The sequence below is a fragment of the Pinus tabuliformis genome, chromosome 3_2, assembly GCF_031772625.1.
Source record: "Pinus tabuliformis cultivar Carrire ecotype Pingquan chromosome 3_2, CPIR1, whole genome shotgun sequence".
In the NCBI taxonomy this organism is placed as follows: Eukaryota; Viridiplantae; Streptophyta; class Pinopsida; order Pinales; family Pinaceae; genus Pinus; species Pinus tabuliformis.
This window is the reverse complement of record NC_142302.1, coordinates 1,125,180,111-1,125,202,409: the sequence shown is the minus strand read 5'-3', so window position 1 is coordinate 1,125,202,409 and position 22,299 is coordinate 1,125,180,111.

Sequence of the window (22,299 nt, the reverse complement as noted above, 5' to 3'; positions counted from 1 at the left end):
CCGCAAAGCCTTTAGGTCGCTTCATGTATATCTCCTCTTCCAAATCCCCGTGAATAAATAATGTCTTCACATCCATCTGTTCTACCTCAAATCAAAAGCAGCAGCAATAGATAAAAGTAATCTAATAGAATCTAGCTTGGCAATAGGAGAAAAAATATCACCAAAATCAATTCTTGGCACCTGGGAATAACCTTTTGCTACCAACTGAGCTTTGTATTTCTCCACCTTTCCTTCTGCATTTGTCTTCTTCTCGAACACCCATTTGCTACCAATGGGTTTCCTTCCAGCCGGGAACTCCACTAGATCCCAAGCCTCATTTTTGTGCAAAGATGCCATTTTATCAACCATGGCCTCTTTCTAGAGTTTGCCATCCTTTGAATCTAGAGCTTCCTTCACAGTTCTGGGATCATCATCAGTAATAGATAAATAAAAATTTGAACAGAAAGCAGATGGACTATACCTTTCTGGCTACCTTCTTTCTCGAACTGATCTTCTCACAACCGAAGTTTCTGGCTCTTCGTCTTCTAATTCCTCTTTTGCTATAGAATCTGATTCTTCCTCCTTAAGCTCAAACTCTATCTTATTAGGTTCCTTTGGTTGGAATTCATGTTTAATAACATATTTCACTTCTCTGAACACCACATCTCAACTGTACACAACCTTCCTTGTTACTGGGTTCCAAAGCTTATAACCCTTTAACCTAACCTTATACCCAATAAAGATGCACTTTTCAGATTTACTATCCAACTTGATTCTTTTCTCCTTTGGAGCATGTACATATGTATCACATCCAAATACTCTTAGATGTGAAAGAGAGGGTCTCTTACCAGTGCATATATCTTGTGGATTCTTATCCTCCAATGTTGATTAAGGTGATCTGTTGACCAGGTAACATGTTGTCTCCACTGCCTCTGCCCAGAATTCCTATCCTAAACCAGCACCACTGAGCATGCTTCTTGCCCTTTCTGTCAATGTCTTGTTCATTCTTTTTGCAACACCATTTTTCTCAGGTGTGTATGAAGTAGTATTATGTCATCCTATACCACACTTCTTACAGAATTCTTCAAATTCCTTCTTGCAAAACTCTCCACCATTATCTGTCCTTAGTACCTTTATCTTCTTCTCTGTCTTGTTTTCCACTAGAGCCTTAAATTCTTTAAACCTGTAAAAGACTTCAGATTTCTTCTTGAGGAAATATATCCATGTATTCCTTGAGAAGTCATCTATATTTGATACATAGTTCATATACTTACCCAGTGATGGAACCTTCACAGGTCCAAACGCATCACTGTGAACAAGCTCTAATATTTGTTTCGCCCTCTTACCACCAGAGGGGAAACTCACCCGATTCTGCTTCCATATACACAATTTTCACAGAAATTAAAATCCAGAGAGCTATTATTCATACCTTCTACCATACCTTTATCATGAAGTATTCGAAGGCCCTTCCCTCCAATATTTCCAAGCCTTTGATGCCATAGCATGGTCTTTTCTCCAGAGACCACTAGATTTTCTACTCCACTTTCAAGAACCATAAAACTATTGCACCCGTCAACAACAGTGCTACCTTGCAGCTTGTATGAAGTTCCAATCCGAACTCCCCACATCAAGACCAGTGCTCCCTGAACCATCTTGCAGGTATCTTTCTCAAACACTATTTTTACACCTGCATCATCCAACTTACTTACAAAAATTAGATTTTTGGCCAATGCAAGAATATGCAGAACACCCGGAAGTGTTCTAATCCTTCCACCTTGCAAATTCAACTTAACTTTTCCATGACCAACAATTTTATCCTTCCTATCATCCCCCAAGAAGACATCACCACCATCAAATTTCTCATACTTCTCGAACCACTCTCTATGGGGAGTGAAATGAAAGGATGCACTTAAGTCAATCAACCATGCCTCATGATCTACATGTGTACTTGAAGAAGCCAAGTACACATCCCCACCTTCATCTGAGGTGGTTTTCACCTCTACAGAAGGAGCATCATCAGATCCCTTTCCTTCGTTAGGAGCTTTAGATTTACAGTCCCTTTTGTAGTACCCTTCCTTTCCGCATTTCGAGCACACCTTTACAGGTTTTCCTAGAGATTTAGATCTCCCTCTAGATTTAGATCTCCCACTCAATGAATTATTTTTGTTTCTATTCTGAGACCATCCTTGTACAGACAAGGCATTACCATTCTAGCTCTCCATATTTTTCCATCTCATCTCCTCCATTATCAAGGAAGAGACTATTTCATCAAACTGCAAGGTAGTTTCATTGCTACCTATTGCAATAACCAGACTATCTCATGAATCTAGTAGAGAACACAACAAACTAATGCACTTATCTTCATCTGAAATTTTAATATCAACAGATAATAACTAACTTACCACAGTATTAAATGCATTCAGATGCTCTGTCAACGAGTCTCCATCTTTCATTCTTAGGTTATGCACCGTTTTTCATAGGAATATTTTATTCACGAGAGACTTATATTGGTATAAAGTCCCTAACTTGTCCCACAAAGCCTTCGACGTAGCTTCCCTTGATACATTCAACAATACTGAATTTGAGACACATAATCGTATTGTGCTCTTTGCCTTCCAATCCAACTTATTCCGATCTTCATTGGAAACTCCCATTGGTTCAATACCCAAATCTACTGCAATCGACTGATCTTTATCCGCCAACAGATCCTCCATCTTGAGTTTCCACAACTCAAAACTCTAACCATTAAATTTCTCTATCTTTATCTTTCCACTACTCGTCATCTTCTTTCACCACCAGAATCGATCCCACAGATCTCCCACTGAACAGGGTCTATCACAGGCCTTAGCAAAACCCCTCAGCACCAAAGGCATCCCCTTGAAGCCAAAACAAATCTGATACCAAATGTAGGTTTTAACCCCATACCGAAATTACCTGCATATGAATTATAGAACACAAAAAATAAATAATGCGAGAGCATAACACATAAAACACATATACACAGAGATTTTCCCCTGGATCCCAAAACCAAAACTACCAGCTTGATTTTTCATTATGTTCCTATCAATGTTACAATACATGTATATACATGTTGAAGCATCCAATACCCTGGACCGAAAACCATTGTGCCCAAAACCATGTGTGAAAACCATGCACAAAACCATAGGTAGGTCCACCCACCTAATATAGGTTTCAAAAAATTTCCCTGGGGCGCTGCCCTGGACCCCGTAGATGGGGGCTAACTGCCCCCCTCAAACCCCCTGTGAACCCCCCACTTCGAAAGCTATGCAACCCCCTGGTTAACTACGTGGGCTAGTCGTGGAAAGAATATAACACAACCCAATAGAACTAAAGTCAATCATGGTAGAAACTGCTTGATTACTAGCTAATGAGGTAGACTAGTAACAGACTCAAGGGAATCCACCAATGAGGAAAATGGACCCCAAGGTACCTAGTAAATTCCACTAAGTGTGAATAAATTGGTTGATGTCAAACACCAGTGAACTTGATCAATCAGGAGCCAATGATGTAAACCCATTGTCGATCGTGAGGAAGCCTGCCATTGAGGCATGCAAGCTCGAAGGTAATATTGGTTCCTAGATCAAGCTCCTGGATAATGAGCTGAATTTGACAGGAGAAGATCCATCAAAGGAGGGCCTTGATGTATCCCCCATCAATCAACATGGAATAGAACAGGATGGTGTGATGAATGGATGAAGTCATGAAGTGATGAAGTACAACTGACACAGGGATAACTGACTCAAAACAGTTAACAAGCTACTGCAGATGGCCAACACAGGCTAAGAATTCCCTTGAACACATAGCAATATGACATAAGAGTGACTTGGTAGCATGATTAATGCACACCATGTGATATCATGCAACGAAATAGGAGGCATCGAAGCAAACTCCATATGACTGGAAGAGTAACCAGTCGGAGGAGTAAAGAGACTCATATGGATGGTACGGATCTTAGGAAAGCTAAACCAATTCTAAGAGAATGAGATAGACAGGTTCTGTGTTAAAGGGTGACACAAATGATGTTGCCATTTTCATGACTAATGGAAATAAGTGTTCCCTCCCTTCTCTTTTTTTTCTTTTAGAATTTCCTTTTTCATAACTAGTCTAGCCTAGTCTGGAAAAGGGTTAAATTTATACTGGGTAGACAACACTTCAGGTAATATAACGAGAGTGAAATAGATAAGTTTATTCAGAAATATTTTCTAAATTAGGGAGTCCAAAAAGAGCTTAAAGAAAACTCATCTTGGAGGAACGAGTGGTATAGAGGGTAGCCACGGTTTCTGATAACGATGGAATGACTTGTGGCATAAAGAGGACTGAAGAGGCTGGCTAATAGGACCACTCATCATAGCCATTCCTCCAAGAAAGGGTAAAATACCGAGTGATAGCACATGGTAGGCTAAGAAGATGATGACGATTGAAGAGAGAAACTAGGGCTCAAGCTGCAAAAGAAGGATGATAAATAGTGGCAATCATGAGGGATAAAAGTGGTGGAATCCTCCTAGGGTATAGCCAAAAATGAGATGAAGAAGAGGACATGTGGCTCAAATTTTAGGTCATGGTGGGTCAGAAGGAGGGATTCCAGTAGGAGAATAAAATTACTGCATGGACACCAAGTTGGCAAAGAGGTGCTAGCTAGGGTATCCATGATCAAGTAAGCTCTATCGCCAAGCTACGAAATGCATAAAGGAAGTGGCGAAAGTCACAATTTGATGGGTTCGGACCTAAGACATAAAAATTGTGCTGATAGTCAATAATGCAACGGTGATGGTGATATATGACCTACCCCTATATGCCAAGTTCAAGAGAAAGAGACCTAAGGTCTAATGGATGTTGCAATAGAAATACCACCCTCTCTTGCAAAAACCATCCAAAAAGGCTAGACCCATGGTTAAATCACATAATGAAAGAAATAAACATGGATGAGGTAAAAACAAGACCATTGTTCTATTTTTATTTTTTGAGTTTTATAATTTTTTTGGATTTTTGGCATAAATACGGCATGACAAATAGTCACATCACACGCCAAACTAAAAAAGGGTAAAACATAATGCTCATATGTACAATATGTATAAATGAAACATAGTCTGATAAGTTACACTAATGGGTGCCCATAGTCAGGAATAGGCCAAGGGTTTCTATATCCAAAATCATGGAGGGTGAGGGGGCCTTTTGGCTCACCAATGTGGGGCAATGCCAAATGAAGTCAAACTTCTCAATCTGGAAAGGTTGACCATGCCAAGGATAGTCTAACATAGTCAAACTCTTGAGATTAACCAGAGGACATAAGGGATGATCAAGACATAAAGGGGGTACAAGGAACTCGTCGACAGGTGGTAAGAAGTTTGACAATTCATTGGCAAGTTTGATAGTAGAATCCCATGACTTGACACAGTTTAGGGGTGGCACCTCCAAGGAAGGTCAAGTTTGTGCCCCCTGAATTGTTCCAAGATTTATGTTACCAAGCTCTACTTGTTTGACATCGGGGAGACTATAGGCAGGAAGAGGCATAATCTCCCTAGGATGATCAATAGGTGAATCCATGACCTCCGAGATGACCAACTAGGGAGGCTCATCAATAAGGGATTCATGTGGAATATGCAAGGGGTGGCTCGTATGGGCAGAGGAACCTAGTAATATTCCATATTAGGATGGAGTTTTTGACCAACGTTACAAGGTACAGACGGGATTGCTGGAGAGGCAATATTTTCCACAACAGGTGGTGGAGGGTGCTCACTAGCTTGATCAACTTCCATAATAACAGGCAACACCACCCAAGGATCAGGAGGTCGATGGGGTCCATAGGTTTTGAAAGAGATTAGATGTATGAGTTGTGGTAGAAGTAGAAGGAGCATTGGGTGGAGGGAGTTGAGGAAAAACTCCAATAAGAGATGATCTTTTGATTAGCCCCGCACCAATACTTTCTAGTTGATTGAGGTGAATGAGTGGTACAAAATTTCCAGTAGTGGAAATCCAAGAAGTTGGTATGGAGAAGTCCAGTTTATCAATAGTGACAACTTTTCCTTCTTGAGGAAAGCAAAGTAGATGGAAAACAGATGAGACTACTACGGTCATCGCATAAAACCAATTACGGCCAAGGAGTAGGTTCTAATCTAACATGGCGTCGAAAACCTTGACATCAATATGGACAATTTCCCCCCCTAACTTGATGGGAAAATTCAGAAGAACCGCCTTAGGGACAAATTTGTGTCTGTCAAAATCTTAAAGAGTTGTGTTGGACATGATGAGCGCAAGAGCGACAAGAACCTTCTAGCAAGATACATACATAACACGTGTGGAAGAGCCCTCATCCACCAAAGTGTGATGACTATTCCGATGGAAGATACGCACAATTATTTGGAAAGCAATCTGATGGGAAAAGTGAGGAGTAGATCTATCGGCATTAAAAGTGATGAGATTAGAGTCAGACAAGTCAACTCCACCAATGGCAGACAACAAGGTTTTTCGCTTCTGAGAACAGCTTTGTAAAACCTCCAAGGCATACATGGCACGAGGAGCCTAGGCCAGATCTTCAACAATACTATTGTGCTGAGCATTCCTGGCAGAAGGATTATGTGTTGTCTTTTGAAGAACACCCTTGGGAGGGTGATAGATGGGTTCCATAAGCTTATCGGAAGTGAGTGGTCCAGTAGAGGTAGGTGGAGTTGATGAGTCCTTAGAGGGGGAATTCAACACAGCCACATCATAAGACTTGGTTTGCATAGTCACATTAAGATCTTCCTTGCACATGAAGACTGATGAATAATGAGAAGATGACCCATCATTGACCCCTTTCAGAGGTCAAGAGGGTTGAGCAACCATTTTTTGTTGGGGTTGTCCAGGGAATGGATGGGTTAAAACAACAGGTTGTTGAGTAGATGGTGGCAAAAGAAGCCTATGGACCTCATCCATTCGAGGGAACTTGTGAGTAAGATGGTCACCTTTAAAAATTTTGCAGGGAAACTTGATTTTATGGTGACATTCACTAATGCCCCCTCCTTGACTCTGTGGGTTTGGCTGAGACTCCTAAGCATTTTGATTCTTTTGTTTATTTCGATTATTATTCTTCTTACCACCAGATTATTGGTTGTTCTTCGGTTGAGTGGACTTCGTCGTGAGAACATCGGTGGATGGCTCAGGAGGGGGTGATTTGGTAGAGCTAGGCACACTTTCTGGGGCTTGAGGTGTAGCAATCAATTGCCTAAGTTGGGCAGCAAGCTAGCTCACGGAATCGGAAACAGACCCAATCACACCATCGGCATATGGGATAGGAACAGGTTTTGGAGGGTCAACGGAAAGCCTAGGGGCATTAGGTAGCACTTCATAAAGCATTAGGGGACTTTTGAGGTCTAAAATGGGCCTCCTAAGAAAATTATAAAATAATAGTGGAAATAGTAAAATTAAATCAAATTACATCATCAAATTTTAGAGGGAAAAAAAGAAAAAATATTTTTTCCAACTAGTATTTTCAACTTATCTCCTTATGGGTTTACACAAATTTCAAGTGGCAACACTCATTAGATGAAGAATTTTATTCCTCATCCAAGGAGTACCCATGTTTCATACTTTTGATAGACCCAGCTACATGAAAAATGAAAAATACATGAAAAATGTGATTGCAATCACATTTTTTCATGTATTTCTCATTTTTTATGTAGCGGGGTCCATCGAAAGTATGCAACATGGGTACTCCTTGGATGAGGAATTGAATTTTTTATCCAACAAGTAATATCACTCTAAATTTTGGTAAAACCTTAGGGATATAATCTTAAAATATGAGTTGAAAAATTAGTTTTGTTATTTTATTATTTTATTGTATTTTTAATTTTTTACTCCAAAAATGGTGAATCATCCCCCACGGTTGACATCATCATCTTGAATTCTATTAGTTCTTGTAAAGTTTATTTTGGTTGTACATTTTTCTCAGGAGGCCCATTTTAGACCTCAAAATTCCCCTAATGACGTACCTAACTGTGAATATATAAGATCCAACTGTTGGGTAGTAGAATATATTGTTCCTCAGTAATGGCTTGAAACATGGACACATCCTTAGAAATTTGAGGTTAGAGAGATCGGATGAACCATTTACGTAATATCTCATTAGGTAACTTGGCTCTTACTATCCACTTACGATGTTCCCACTCATGAATATGATCAGAGATTAATGTGGCGTCATCTTGCTTGAAATTGGACAAGAGGTCAGAGTCGATATCAACCTGAGTGGGCAACTAGAATTGTGTTAGGAAATTTTGATCAAGGGAGACAAAATCACCCTAGGATGCAGTATCCAACTCAATGTACCATTTTGCGGCATCCCCAACCAACATACATTGGAATAAGCAAATTTTAACAGAATCATATATCAAAGAATTGGAGGAACACCACAAATGATAAGTTGTAATGTGTGTGGATGGATTATCCCTAGGCTTTCCTTCAAACTTGGGAATATCGGATGGTAATATGGCGGGTATAGGTGGCCACCAAGGATCATGATGGATGGGTTCATTAGTTATTTTCACCAAATCCGTAAATCGAGAGAAGATAAGAAAGGATTTTGGAGTTGACCAAATCGGTCATAGACAGGAGAGTCCCCAAACTAACTGTGTGGTCCCCCCACACAAGGAGTGGAATGATGCACCTGCTGGTGAAGAAAAAGATTCGCCCCAGCATAAGACTGTTGCAGACCAATTTGACTGGAAAATGGAGGTTCCCCCCAGGGTAAATACCATTGGAGAGAAAATGACCCCCAAAAGCATGAATGTTGATGGGGTTGAACTCGGGGATAGAAGAAGGACAACATTGTGAAGTAGGACCGACATAAGGATGATACCGTGTGTGAGAAACGGTACTGACAACAAGGTTTCTCCCATGTAAAATAGCCCCCTAAGTGAAAGTATTGGTAGGTGGCACCCCTCCAAAAAGTGAACTATACCAAGCCTATGACATACTAGAAGAAGTGTTGCCTACAGGCTGACCAAGGACAATGGATGATCCTATCCACATATTACTGGAAGTAACCATGCCTCACTGAGGGAAAAGAACAATTGGTTGGGAAAAATGTGGTGTAAAGATTCCTGAACCTATCAGCTGACTAGGCTGGGGTGCCATGGTTGGCATAGGAGATGGTGTGGGCATGGAAACATTTGAGAAATTTGCAGGAGTCATAGAAGAAACCAGTGGAATGCCCCAAGAAGAAGTAAGAGGTGTGGACGGAGGAGTGGGTATAGCCACACTAAGAGGTGGCAATGATGTCATTGCAACTGATACTACTGATGCAGTAGGTAAGGACGTCTCATACTCTGCCATAGGGTAATGTACAAACAAAGGCACATGAATGTAGGTAGGTGTGGAACCGTCATGGTTCAACCACAATAACTCAAGCCTCAATGGATTAGTCAAAGGTTAGTTGATAAGAGCATCAGAGTCATCTACCAAAGTCTCGATAGGAACCAAATCAATACCAGAAGGACCAGGTATAGAATCCACGAAAATGTGGTGTTCTAAGTCTTGAGCATCGATGGGTACTCTCTGTGCAGGGGTAACAATTCCACCTCGTTTAAGAGGTAAACCATGAATACGGCATGACTGTCAATGAACAAATTCAGCTAGGGTGGTAACTTATAATTTAAATAAAATTATGTTAGTAAAAGTACCCTAAGGAAAAAAATATTGGCTAGGACCAAACAAAACACACTAGAAACATCCTAGATGATAACACACGCAAACCAAAATACAAAGAAGCTGATGGTGGAACAGTTATACTAGCGACCTGCTTCCTAATCCTTTTATCTGTGAACGCGGTGCAAGTGCCCTTATTAGCCGTGGGGCACCCTCTAAGAGGACTGAGAGAGTATGAATAATATTTGTCTTAGGTACAGAGAAGACAAACTTGTCCCTGCCCCTGTGTATGAGCCCTAAGAAGATATGCCACTATGGTCACCACATACAATAACATGACTTGGGGAACAATCACAGGACAAATCCACATGCAAGGGCAAGAAACTTAACCCCAAAAGGAGATAAGGCCAAAACCCCCTTGAGAGTTACCTCCCAAGTGATCCCCAAGTGATAATGACACCATTTGTATGAAAAAGTAATATTTTCCTGGCTAGAAAATTCATGAACAAAAAATATCCTTATAATGTATTTAACCATGTATCTACAATGTCTGCATTTATCTAACCTTCAAATATGGGGATGTCAAAGAACTTGTACCTTAAAGGGTGTGACACTTCCAGAATAGATGTTGGAAGGAGATGTGTCACCTTTGGGTAGTCACTGAAGGATCTGGGGAAAGTTGTCCATCATCGCATTCCTCTTTCACTAAAGAGATTCTTCAAGAAATTTTTTGAAAGGATCTCCTGCCCCCCATCTTTCTTGCAAATGTTTGACCAATCGAGCCCTAACTCCTTCTATCCCAACCTCGTTGGGGACATGCAAAGAGAAACAGAGAAATAATAGATCATTCTGCTACCACTGGTACAAACATAGACATGAATGAAAAAAATTACAGATTATATAACCATAAATACATAGATGCAGCAAAAATAACACTTCATTTCATTAATATAAAATACTGAAATATGCTTACAAACAGAGGGGAAATAAACTAGCTTGGATGATGGTAGCTTATCTCTGAGAAGAGATGTGGCGGCTACATGTGTTTGAACTATGTGACAATGAGACTAAAAGGCCTATTTATTATTGATAAATAATGGAAAACCCTAAATCCAAAAACATAACCCTAGGAGATGAAGCACCAAAACTATGGGACTCGTTTAGGTAAATTGGTACATCAACTTCCCGGGGTCGAAACTTGGCATACAATCTTCATTTGACACATGCAATACCTCGTTAGAAATATCTATCTGAGGACTACAACTTTCAAGTGGAAAACATGGGGAAAATATCCATGTTTTCCCCGTTTTTCCCCAAAAACATGATTTAGGGCCTCAAAATGAATCTAGAAGTTCAGGACCCGAAAAACTACCAAAAATAGTAAATTGTGCTACAATTAAGGAAATTAAAAGACTAAAAGAGATAGTGGTGGGGGTCCAAGTGGAATAGGTGGGTGGTCACCAACATCCACCTAGATCAACATGTAATGCTACATGTATAGGTATAGGTGCAGGCGCACAAGATGTGGACTATTGCCTTACAACAGATGGACTAGTTAGGTTCAGAGACAAGATATATGTGCGAGATAGACATGATCTCAAGAAGGTGATATTGAGGGAGTTTCATGAGAAACCATATTTGGGTCACCCAAGGTATCATAAGACATTGAATGCAGTGAAGAGATTTTATTATTGACCGAACCTGAAGAGGGATGTAGTAGAGTTTGTGGCTAGGTGTTTTGATTGTCAGCGAGTGAAGGTAGAGTGTTAACATCCAAGTGGATTACTACAGCCAATTGTGATTCCATAATGGAAATGGGAGGTCATTTACATGGACTTCATCATAAGTTTTCCAAGGATAGTGAGACAACATGATTCCATCATGGTTATTGTGGACAGGTTGACAAACGTTACACATTTCATTCCAGTGAAATCTACATTCTCAACTAGTCATGTAGCACAGGTATTCATCAGAAATGTGGTCAGATTTCATGGTGTTCCGAAGAATATTGTGTCAGAGAGGGATGCAAAGTTCACTTCCAAGTTTTGGAAGGAGTTATTTGCAGGTTTGGGCACAAAGTTTGCCTTCTGTACATCTTATCATCTGCAGATAGATGGACAGACAGATAGGGTCAACGGGATATTCGAGGACATGTTGAGGATGTATGTGATGCATCAAAATCGAAAGTGGGAAGAGTATCTTCCACTGGTAGAGTTGGCTTACAACAATGGGTATCATGAATCTTTGAGGAAGAGTCCATTTGAGGCATTGTATAGGCGAAGTTGCAATACTCATGTCAGCTGCAGTGATTTAGTTAACAGGGTGTTAATTGGACCAAACATGTTAGCAAACATGGAACAAGAGATGCAAGTTATAAAGAAAAATCTAAAGGAAGCACATGATAGGAAGAAGAGCTATGCAGATTGGAACAATTTGTTCAAGGAGTTCTTGGTTGGGGAATAGATGTACTTGCGTATCGAACTAAAGAAGATCTCCTTGTGGATTGGATCATGTGCCAAGCTAGTACCACAGTTTTGTGGACCCTTCAGTATTATTGAGAGGATTGGGCCAGTATCCTGTCGACTTGCACTACCTCTGATAGTGAAATTCCACATGTTTTCTATGTGTCATTTCTTAAGAAGTATGTTAAAGATGTTGATCATGTGATTGACTGGTCTGCATTGCAGGTGGAACCAGATGGAGAATTCTTGTTAGATCCTGAGTGTGTATTGTAGAAAAAGGTGCTCATGCTTCGGAACCAAGTAATCGAGTAGGTTAAGGTACAATTGAAGCACTTTTTCCCTAGTGAAGTTACATGGAATATGGAGGATCAAATGCAGGCTATGTATCCTTCCTTGTTTGCCGATTGAGGCAAAGCAGTTTTGGTATATGTCTTAGTATATGTTTTGGAATATGTTTTGGTATATGTTTTGGTGATGTTTCTATATGTACATGTGTATATCGATCTAAATATTTCCATGAGCTATGTTATAAAGCTCCAATAAGTGATATGAGTGTCATGTCATTATGACGTTATGTTTGTTATGTTTGCACGTTGGTTTACTTCTCAACAGGTTGATCATTATAAATACTGCATCAAGCTAAGTTATAAAGCTCCATCAGTAGTATGGTTTGCTTACAACAGTCTTGTGGTTATAGGTGTTGTTGAACACTAAGGATGGTGTTCCCCCAAGGGGGAGGGTTCTGTAACAGACCTGGTGAAAATTCCATGTAATAAAAGTTAATAAAGTAAAAATAATAACCATGGTTGATGGGACAGTTATTCGATGATGAATGTTAATCAAGACAACCTAATGTGGGTGTTCATTTGGTTATTAATGGCTAAGGAAATTGGAAAAGGAAATGGCTAAGGATTTGGAAAGGAAAAATAGAATTTTTGGCACATTTATTTTTGAAAATAATGGAAATTAGGAGAAAAGAGAGGTGAAAGGTCACAAGTTGCATGTGAGGAAGAAATTGAAGGAAAATAATGGAAAATGAAGAAAATAGAGGCCTCATTCATAAAAAGATTATGAGGATCAGTTGGTAACCTTTCTTCAGTTTAGTGTTGGAGCTCTCTCTATTCTCTCTCTCTCTCATACTCTTGGATACTTATATTTTTCTTGGATCACTCTTGGAGGGTGTGGCATACTTGGATTTTTGGAGCAAGAAGGTAAAGGAAGAGCACGAAAGCACAAGAGGACATTTGGATCATCATCTACAATGGGATTTCCTTGAAGGTACCGAGTTGCATGTATGTTTTCCTCATTAGTTTTGGCATGCATGGCATATGCATGTGGATTTTTTGTCATGATCTATCACTGGCATCGAGGATTGCTTGGATTGACAATGGATTTCCTGGCCTTTCCATTTCCTGGATAGCCATGGAGATTGTGGGTTTATTTTCATTGTTTTTTTGGTTGGTTCTCTTGTTTCCTTAGCTTAGGTTGAGTTATTAGTTCTTGGAAGCCCTGGTTGGACAAACGCTATTGAAGCCCTGTAATAGGTTGGGTTGAGTTACTAGTCCTGGAAGCCTTGGTTGGACAAAAACTCTAGAAGCCCTTGGTGGGTTGAGTTACTAGTCATGGAAGCCCTTGTTGGACAAATGCTTAGGAAGCCTGTTGATAGCAGTGGGTTGAGTTACTAGTCCTGGAAGCCTTGGTTAGAATAAATGCTCTAGAGCCCTGGAAGGCTTGGATAGAGACCAATCTGATGATGGTTTTGTGATGTCTGACTGTGAGGTTGAATCATTGTTTGATGGGTTGAGGTGGATGGCCTCTGGAAGCCTTGAATGGTTTTGGATTTATTTTTTCTATGATACCCCACATTCATGCTTGAAATATGGCATGATGATGAATGGATGAAGTGAGATTTGGCTCAGCCATTCTACAGTCAGGCAGAATGTGGAAGCCCCATCCCAGGTTTGGATTTTGCATCATCAATATGAGGTTATTTCTCCTTGTATTTTTATGAGTATTATATTGTTTTATATGTGGATCATATGGTTGTGATTTCATTGGTATATCTATTGCTATTATGTTGGTTATATATATGTTTTATGACAAAATTTATGTATGGCTCTCATCATGTGTTTACTTGTAAATGAATGAGCAATGTATCTATGACCTAATGGATGAAATGGAAGTTGATGTGATGAGGCATCAATGTTTCATAGTGATGCTTAGCTACGTATGAGGACCCTATGCTCAGATATGTTATTTGCACCTGTAAATTACATATTCATGATATGTTTGAAAAAATGCCTTTCATGGCTAATAGGGGTCCAGTCAAGGTCTTTGTTAGATTGATGGGCCCTAACCCAGATTCAGCGTTTAGTCAGCCAAGAAAATCCCTACACTACTAGCCCTTTCAACATCAATCCATGGAGTGCAAATTGAAGTCTCACCCAAAGCAGTATGGGAGGATGCAGGAACCAAGTTTCTGCACGCTGAGATGGTTGTGATGTCAGTTTTTATACCTTAACCCTGCCTTCACACAGATCGATAAGCCTTTAGGGCTTATTGATGTACTTCTCTATTAGTCTTTCAGAAAGTCTGCGAAGGTATGTGATCTTCCTTCATGTAACCATAACAAGCAATCTTGACACTTACACACCTCTGTAACTACTTTGTTGTATAGTTCTCTGAATTATCTTAAGTGTTTTCCAATTCTATCATACAATTTAGATTATCTTTGTGTAAACATATATCTCTACTTGCGTTCATATAACGGAGGAAAACATATAGATTCGCGCATCAATTTAGCAATAAAACATAAACCCATTGCTTAACATAACATAATCGCATGCAATTGATAGAAGTAAAATACATAGCAATTTCAGAATACTCTTCTTTATTGATGATCCTGATCTGATAATGAGATCTTAGACAATTATTAAGGTATTACAGACTCATGTGCATGGATTTGCCTATATTACTTAGTGCAATGGATCGATAAGATTGCGAATAACATAGATAATGAAGCATTTAAAGAAACATAATAGACAACACACATAAACACAACAAGTTTAATATGGAGTTCACCCAAAGCTCCTGGGCTATGTCTCTTGGTCCAGCCTTTAGTGGTGGCCTCTCTATTATTTCTTCAAGAGCAGAGCTTTACAAAGTGTGAGCTCAAATTGAGTTTCAACACAACAGATACAACAACAGGTGTTTTGCTCGAATCCCTCAAGCCTCTCTAAGTACACAACTGCTTTATTTCACTCTCTATCTCTGTCTTCTCTCTGTCTCAGCACTACTTGTCTATGTCTTCTGTCTTCTGTGACTTTAAAGCCAATCAGCGCTATCTGTTTATTTCCCCTTCTCGGGATTTCTGGCTCCCAGCGTCTGTGTGCTCAAATCCCCTTCTGAACGTTAGCAATCATTGCTAAACACCTTTAGGGATGGTGGCCACCTGTTTCATAACGGAATGGACCATTGGTGCCCTTGAAACCCCAAAAACTAGCATTCTCTATTTACACATAGAAACACTATAAAACACAGGAAAATTCACCAATCTGTCATTTTTCGGACTTCAAAAATCCTTAAATACACTTTATACTTCTATCGGGTCTACCTTTTTATCACTTATCACATCTCCACCATTGATTTGAGTGATCCAGATCCAATGGTTGAGGTTCATTTTAGGCGGCTCATGCGTATGGGAGTTAACCACCTAAAAAGGGTGGTTTTATCTCTCCAGCGACTAGCCACGTGGCAGCCAGTGTATGGGCTCAAGCGAAGCCCGACCAAAACCACTTACCGCCTATGGCCCACTTGAAATCCTACTTGTTTTGAATCTCAAAACATATACAACTGCATGTATAAACCCTTTCAGGTCCAGTTTCATCGTTGTATTTGCATTTCTTTTGTTTTTTGTTTATTTAATGAAAATGTGATTTACATTGAAAAAACAATTTTACCAGACTTGAAATATTATCAACTATCATCCATAATCCTTTCAGGTCCGACTATCGCAGTTGCATGCATCGGCCCCTCTCCTTTGTGTTTCTCCGATGCAATATTGCGATGCAATTATATCATGATCACATATCGCATAGTCCCCAGGCCGTTTATAAGAGCTCCCCTGTCGTCTGCTGACGTAATATTGTGATTCAACTTGGGCTATCGATTTGCGTGCTTGATCAATGGTCCTTGTTGACTGCGCCAATCGTTGTCGCAATAAGTATGTGGTAGCCTTTGATAGCTTCCGATAGCCTCTACCGATTGCGATATACCGATCGGATCTGGACCGTTGATCGGCGAGATCCGATGGCTCTCATGCAAAGTAGTTTTAAGCCCTCGATAGCTCTGTTTTTCAATTTTTTTCATGCCCGATAGTGTTATCTGCCTTTTTTAAATGTTTTCTTTATGCAATATTTTTTAACTATGTGAAGACTTAGAGGTTTTTAGGATCCATTTGGATCACTCCTTCCCACTGAAAAAGCTTTTGAACCACCAAAAGTTGGTTTTTAAGCATCAATCAAGTGAGGATATAGCTTCCTCACTTGTCCAATCTCTATCCATCTTTCACTGCTTGGTTTTGAACCTTTGAGTCTGATTCTAAGGTACTCAACATCCCCTCTGTGTGTAGTTCTCACCTTCCTATCCAGAACTGTATCTTCCTGCAACTCATTGAGATATTCAAGCAACAAATCATCAATAGAAGGCAACTGACTTTGCTCTTCGGGATCTTTAATCAATGAAGGTTCAAACAGTCTCAAGTTCTCTGCATTAACTACTAAATAGATGTGCATGTAAGCTAGCAAATCAAGGTGAAAAGCGTTCTCACCAATTTTCTCAAGTATCTTGAAAGGCCCATACCTTAGTAGCTTCAGCTTCTTACCTTCACCTTGTATTCTATCTTTGCTAATGTACAGCCAGACTTGATCACCAACTTGGAAGCTATGCTCAATTTGATGCTTATCATGCTTTTCATTGTGCTTGGCCTAGCTTCTTTCCAGCTGTTCCTGCACTGCCGAGTGAATTTCTTGGATCTGTTCAATGAACTTGATTACTTTGTCCACATCACTGTGTCCATCAACTACTATGTCTTTACTGAAGAAAAAATCCAAGGGATACCTTGGTATAAAACCAAAACAAGTCTCAAAAGGAGATCTTTGTGTAGAAGAGTGCTTAGCACAATTGTAAGCATGTTGCATATAACATAAATGTTCATCCCAAAGCTTGGGATGCTTGCTGTAATAACCCCTGAGCAACTGGATCATTGTCCTGTTGACCACCTTTGTTTGGCCATCTGTTTGTGGATGAAATGTTGTGCTCTTCTTCAATCTGGTGTCCATCAACCCCCATAGACTTGACCAAAACTTCCCAACAAATTAGGAATCTTGATCAGATACAATAGAAGTGGGTAACCTAAAATGAACCCATACATGCTGAAAGAACAACTTTGTTATTTGTTCAGTTGTAATTTGCTTGTTAGAAGGTATTAAAATACACATTTTGTTGAACCTGTCCACAATAACATATAAATAATCATGACCTTTTCTAGATTTTGGCAGTCACCCAACAAAGTCCATGGAAACACTTTCCCAAGGATGAGAAGGATCTAGAAGTGGAGTGTACAAGCCTAGTTTTCTATTACTGGGCTTTCTTTTAGCACACATGGTACACCCTTTAATATATCTAGAAACTGTTTCATGCATTCTTGTCCAATAACAGAATCTTTGCAGCTGTGCAACTATTTTACTTACCCCAAAATGACCTGATACTAGAGAAGTATGTGCTTCTCGGATTATATTAACTCTTTCAATTTGAGGAATGCATAACTTTCCCAAATGATATAAGAGTTGGTCCTTAACATGATAAACCAATTCTTCTACTTGTTTGCCATGACTTAAAGTTGCATATACATCTTGCGCATATTGTTCAATGTAGCTTTCATGCAATACTGAGTTATGCTTAAGTATAGTAGATGCATTTATTATTGGTCTAGATAAAATATCTGAAACCTTGTTGTGTATGCCTTTCTTATATCTAATGAAAAGATGAAACTGTTGTAGAAACCTCATCCACCTATAGTGTCTTGATTGCTGCAATTTATTTTGTGAGCACAAATATTGAAGTGGTTGATGATCTGTATGTATAATTGTTTCTTTGCCCAATAGGTAATGTTTCCACTTTTTCACACTCTGCACTAATGCATACAATTCTTTATCATATGTGGGATAATTAACTACTATAGAATTAAATGTCTTAGAATGATAACATATGGGTTTACGGTGTTGCATCAACACTGCTCCCATGGCATAGTCACTGGCATTTGTTTCAATCTCAAGTGGCCTTTGAAGATCTGGCAATGCTAGTACTGGTGCTATACTAATTTTTTTATTCAAGGTGTTGAAGGCATTCCATTGTTTGCCTCCCCACTGAAACACCTTGTTCAGTCCTGTTAAAGCATGTAAGGGAGCTGCAATCAAGGAAAAGTTAGCAATAAACTTTCTCCAATATTGTGCTACTCCTAGGAAGCTCCTAACTTCTGTAGCAGATTTGGGTTTTGATGATCCCCCAATCTCTGGGTTCACATTCTTGTCTCTAGCCTCTAGATGTGTAGCCTGAACTGATACCTCATCTATGCTAGTGATCCAAATGGATCCTAGGACACTCTCTAAGTTTTCATGAACTCTTTAAAAAATCATGCCAAAGATTCGAAGTCTTATAAAGGTCGAGCTATCGAAGGGAATCCTCAAACAGTTGCAATGGTAATCAGCATGGATCAATGAGGGTCGTCGATCTAGCACGTAGAGTGGTGGACCATGGTAACACGCACTGACACCAACCAGCAAATGCAGGGTCAAATTTAAGCAATGGAGGTAGTTTCTGATATGTGATTAGCAACAAGTCGTTAATCGCATATCACAAGGCAAACCTCTCAGTGAAGAGAAGCCCCGAGCACCCAGACCCAAAATAATTATAAAACGTGGAAAATATTGTTTCAGTTCCATCAGAGCGGGATTCCATAAAACTGGTAGGATATCAGATAGGCTTCGAGTGGTAAGCGGTTTCAACCGAGTTCCGCTCGATGCCATACAGTGATTGCCACGCATCCCAGTGGAAGAGAGAGAGAACCGCTCACATCGGACAGGTAAAAATCATGCTACTCAGTCGTCCAATATGAATGACAACCGTAGGATCTAGGACCCCCAGATCAACGGCGGAGATGCGTTTCGATGGATGACTAGATTCGACAAGATTATAAAGCAAGATCACATAGGATTTGAAGTCCGATATGGACAATGCATTGGCAGAAGGTCGTGTTTCATGGGCATTCTTGGAGTTGACAAAAAAAATGGTCATTTCAAATATGTCCAAGAGAACTGACACTCATATGTGATGAAATAGGTGGCCACCTCCCTGTGAGGCATTATACAGTGACTGATAACACGGGACATAGGGAGGGGAACCAGAAAGCTGGGAAGCGGAAACGAATAGTCAGGGAGCAGACTGGCTTTAAAGCCACAAACTGACAGAGAGTAAGCACGAGGCAGTAAGCAGAAAGTAGGAGAATAATAAAGTTAGAAGCTGACCTGAAGAAGAAAAGGCATCACCGAGCCAGAGTTAAAGATAAAGACAGAGAGAGTCCGAGAGTCTGTGTACTCCAGAGAAGGCTTGAGAAGTTCAAGCGAACTCCTCTACACACCTGTCATGTATTGAGTCTCAAATTGGGCTCATACTATTGTAATCAACAGAGACCGAGAGTTAGTGATGAGAGTTGTGTACTCAAGAGAGAGACTTGGGGGATCCAAGTATGGTCTTACTGATTTGTATCTGTTGTGTGAGACTCAAATTGAGCTCACTGTTGTAAAAAATCTGCTATGTATACATAATAGAGAGGCCACCACTGAAGGCTGGACCAGGAGACGTAGCCCAGGATTATTGGGTGAACTCCTTATTAAACTTTTTGTGTTTATATGTGTTGCCGATTATGTTTTCTTTTACTGCTTCATTTCCTGTGTATTTCACAATCTTATCGATCCGTTGCACAAAATAACATAGGCACATCCATGCACATGAGTCTGTAATACCTTATTAATTGTCTTAGATCAATTTCAGATCAAGTGGTATCAGAGCTTTAGGTTGCTAAGGTTAGACAAACTTGTGTTGGACTGTTTGTGAATGATAACTAGATCAAAGCTTAAACTAGGAGGAGGAGAATTGGCTGAATTTAACCCAGAAATTGGTAGAGTCTATACTAGGAGGAAAATGTCAGAATATAATCCCTTGGCATCAGACCCTTAGCTTATGGATAGTTTCTTGACTATGAGAGCCATGGTAGAGGAAATGTATAGAGAATTTAAGAAAGGTCGAAGTGAAGATTCTTCAACTTCCCAGCATAACAAAGGAGTAGAAGAATCTCTCCTCAATGACCATTCTAAAGGCAAAGGGAAAGAAGAAAAGCTTCCCACACCTCCTAATAGCCCTGAAAATGAAAAGAAAACATCTTTGATTAAATTAGATGTTAAATTTGATTTGCCAATATATGATGGAGAGTTGAATACAGAGAAGTTGGATAATTGGATTAGATAGATTGATGTGTATTGCAGGGTGCAGAGCATTGATTCAGACAAAAGTAAGATTCAGCTGGCCAGCCTACGCCTTGGAGGAACTGTCTTTGTATGGTGGGAAGGCAGAACACAAGCTGACAAGAAGAAGCATGGTAAAATCCTTTCTGTCTGGAGTGAATTTGTTTTTGCAATTAAAAAACAATTCTATCCACTAGCTTATATGCAGCAAGCTATGATGAGTTGGAAAACTCTTCGCCAATTGAAAGGGCAAAGTATACAAAGTTACACCCAAGAATTTATAAAAAGAGCTTTAATTCTAGGCATTTCTTCAAACTCACCTAAAACTTTGTTGAAGTATATAGGTGGTCTACATAGTTATTTGAGACATACCATTCTCATGTTTAACCCTACTAGCATAGATGATGTATCTATTCAAGCTACCCATCTAGAGGCTAGGGGCAAGAATGTGAACCCAAAGATTGGGGGATCATCAAAACCCACTGCAAGAAATAACAAGGAAAATAGAAAGCAGAAATGGAAAGAGAGGAAGGAAAATGCAGTACAAAATACCAAACCTTCGTGCACTCACTGCAAGAAGGATGGGCATGATGATGAACACTGTTGGATTTTGCATCCGGAGTTGAAACCCAATAAGTTTGGTGGAAAAGAGAAGAAGACTGTTGCAGCTATTCAGAAGGATTTGGAGTCAGACTCAGGGGATGAAACAACAACCACAGCCACAGGTATAAAAGGTAAAAATTCTAAAGCATCCACTAGTAATTCTACACAAACTATTGATAGTGAAGAAAAAGAGAGAAGAAGACATGAGATTTTTCATATTAGAGTTATTTCCAAGCATCAAAAGATTGATACTTTGTTTGATAGTGGCTCACAAGTAAACTTAATTTCTGACGCAATTGTAAAGAAACTGGGATTACTAACCACACCTCACAAGAACCCATATCCATTGGGTTGGTTATGTGATAAAACAAAGCTACAAGTGAGTAGACAATGTAAACTTAGGTTTACCATTGGTTCATCATTTGTAGATGAGGTTGAGTTAGATGTAATTCCCTTGTATATATGTGGAATTGTTTTAGGAAGTCCTCACCTGTATGATAGAAAAGAAATTTTCTATAGAGATGAAAATAAGTATCAACTCGCTAAAGATGGAATTGAATATAGTGTAAGAGCTCATAAACTCAAGAATAATTATACTCTCATAAACTCAGGGTAGATGAAAAGAATTGTAAATTCATGCAAACAATTTTTACTGATGGTTGTAAAGGAAAAGAAACATGATAAAACCAATGTATTTGAAGGTTGTGATGGTAAACAAAAAGCTAATTTAGAAAAAGATGTTTTAGAATATGATATGCTATTTCGAGAACCTAAAGGTTTTCCACCCAAAAAGGAAATAGTACATGATATTAATTTGCAGCAAGATGATCCATTGCCTAACATCAGAATGTATAGGTTATCCATTTTAGAGAATGCAGAAATCAAGAAGTAGGTACAGGAGCTACTCGAGAAAGGGTTCATGAGACCTAGCACATCACCATGTGGGTCTCCAATTGTCTTAGTGAGAAAGAGAGATGGCTCATGGAGAATGTGCATTGATTACTGAGCACTAAATAAGATAATGATCAAAACCCGTT